Genomic DNA, 2,625 nt, shown 5'->3' with positions numbered 1-2,625 from the left:
CCAAATGTGGAATGACATAAAACAGAAGGCAACACTGATCCGCACACCCTTCAGAGCGTTCCCCTGAAAGCATCCCAGGAGCCAGTCAATATTACCCAGCAGCACTCAACCCAGGCTGTACAGGGCATGGCAACAGAAATGAGCCATGCAGCAGCTGGGATTCCTCCTGGAAAGATTCCTCCTCCTGGTACTTCCCCAACCAGCTTGGACGCAGCCAGGGGCGGGTCAACCAGGAACCTCCACGTCCTGGGGCCAGGCACTGCGATAGAGCACACTTTGGTCTGAGCCAGTGTAAGTGTTTCTCTTTTTGTAGCCTGCTCAGCCCGGCAAGAGCGTCATGTGAACTGCCAAAGGCACAGGGTGCACTGCACAGGCAGCTGCTTTCAATGACCCTCCACAAAATAAACTATGTTCTCCCTGGTGCTGTTAAGGAGATCACAACATGTAACTTTGCAGGACCCAGAGGGTTATTTTCACTACTTAAATATATACCTTGAGTAAAGTCATTGCTTTGGGCTGCAGAAGTATGTTTGTAACTTATTAATGTGCTAAAAAGCTAACCCAGCCACAGAGGGGGAACCTGCACACAAGGCGACAAAGTGAAGGCAGTTGGACATGAGGTCTATATAATACCCCTTTGCATGCTGTTGGGCACAGACATTGCTGTACTAGACTCAAGAAATAGGGGTGCCCAAGTCTAAATTTACTGAAGACATCTAAAACTTGTGGGAAAATAGTAAATTGACACTATAGTTAGTAGCAACATTAGTGATTTCTTTATAATATTGAAAAAATTTGAAATATAGTAATATAAAAATATCCTACTATAAAAATATCCTCTACCCTGTCACACCTAATCTGCACAAAAGTTTGGATATCCAAAAAGAAAGCTAAAAATTGCAGAATTTTTGCAAGCATGAGCAATCCAGAACAGCATAGCTTTTAGGGATGATCAGTTCCAGCAATGCTTCCTTGAAGGCACAGAACTAGCAGCTGGTTTTTTTTTTTGTGTGTGTGTGTGTGTGTGTGTGTGTGTGTGGTTTTTTTTTCTGTTTTGTTTTGTCTTGTTTTCTTTAACCATGCTAGTAACACAATGATTCAGATCTACTTGTGTATATATATAATTTTTATGTACATAAACTACATAGACCTTTACTGGAAAAAATTGCAAATGAGATTCTAGATGTTAAGTAGGAGAGGCAAAGCTGAAATACAGCTTGCCTTTATTAGCTTTTGTTGGAAGTAGCTGGGACCTCCCAGAGTGAAACAGTTAGTTAAACATTAGCCATTCAGGTACTAAGGACAGTTTAAAAATATCCTGACTGTAAAACTGATGAAGCAAGAGCACGGTTCATCTGTACTAGTTGACATGTTGCATAACATATGTTAAAGCTGAGTATAAAGCCAGTACTTCTTTTTCACAGGTAACTGCAATCACCACTTTTTAATTAAAGGGTTATCTGTTAAACTACTTACTCTGAATACTTTTCTCAGTTTCAGATACTTTGGCTCTCACATGATAAATGCATTATGCAAAAGTTTCCTCTTTTTCTGTACCAGTTCTATTTGAAAGTATCATTTTAAGTTCTTGTAAAAATACCTATACTCTTCCCCTTAAAGATCTATAGATTCTTCTCCTGTCTTGTTCTGTCAACTATGCTGGAAATTGTGGAAGTTTATAATGTTGTATCTATAAAAGTTAGTTCCATCTATGAAGACAATTAAATATATTCATGGTCATAAACTCCTTCTCTCTCTCTTCAAGTACAGAAGATTCCAGTGTATAACGAGGTTAAAAAAAAAAAAAAAAAAGCAAAAATAAAAAAGAGTGCAAGATTTTACTGGCATCTTTCTTGTCTCCTCTTGTAGAACATTCCTTAACCTTATTATTTCTTTGAACAAGAAATCACCTTCCACCCAGACACAAAGAATAGTAATCTCTGAAAAATTGTCAAGTTTGTAGGTGGGGAACTGTAGTTTAGTCTTATGTGAATTATCTTCATTGAAAGATCAACATGTGGCAAATGCTTGGGATGGGGACATGTTGGTTTGAGGAGGAGAAAAGTTATGTCCCTGAAAATTTATACTGCTTTATAAGGACTCCAGCCATTCTTAGCTTCTTTGTTGCTTTCTTTCCAGGGAAAATGTCTATGAAGAGAGCTTATACGTCATGCCATACCATGAGGATTTGAATAAGCTGCTCTTAATAAACATTTCTACAGGACTTCATATGCTATTTAACCTGACTTGCAGTGTTTCTCATCAGAAGCAACTTGATTTTAGAAGTGGAAAGAGTGACTCCATAATGTAAGATCCTTGGAAAAGGACCCATCCTATTTGGATCAAATATGTGTAATTTTGATTCTGTATCAATAGCACTAAACTTCTTTTGCTGTATGAATTATTAAAAAAAAAAAAAAAGATAGGGGGTTTCAAAGAACTGAGAGTAAAAATAAGGAGTAAATTACTTTGTGTGTGTTAAACCCAATTTTATACTTGAAGTCTACTTCTTTCTTCGTAATACTACAAAGAGTCTATTGTAATCATTATAGAAGCCTCCATTTCACGGTTATTTTCAAGTGGGTTGGGTTTGGGTTTTTTTCAGAGCAAATGCTTCCAAGCATG

General features: G+C 37.8%; 1 long non-coding RNA gene across 1 annotated transcript; it reads left to right on the top strand.

The window, feature by feature from the left end:
* The first annotated feature begins 1,037 nt into the window (after positions 1 to 1,037).
* On the top strand, positions 1,038 to 2,387 carry LOC135312893 (uncharacterized). The gene is made up of 2 exons (XR_010372515.1): positions 1,038 to 1,424; positions 2,140 to 2,387. It is a non-coding gene; the product is annotated as an uncharacterized LOC135312893 (long non-coding RNA).
* Positions 2,388 to 2,625: the final 238 nt, after the last annotated feature.

The sequence above is a fragment of the Phalacrocorax carbo genome, chromosome 3, assembly GCF_963921805.1.
Source record: "Phalacrocorax carbo chromosome 3, bPhaCar2.1, whole genome shotgun sequence".
NCBI lineage: Eukaryota > Metazoa > Chordata > Aves > Suliformes > Phalacrocoracidae > Phalacrocorax > Phalacrocorax carbo.
The sequence above is the reverse complement of the archived record's forward strand: the minus strand, read 5'-3'. Positions and strand labels throughout refer to the sequence as shown.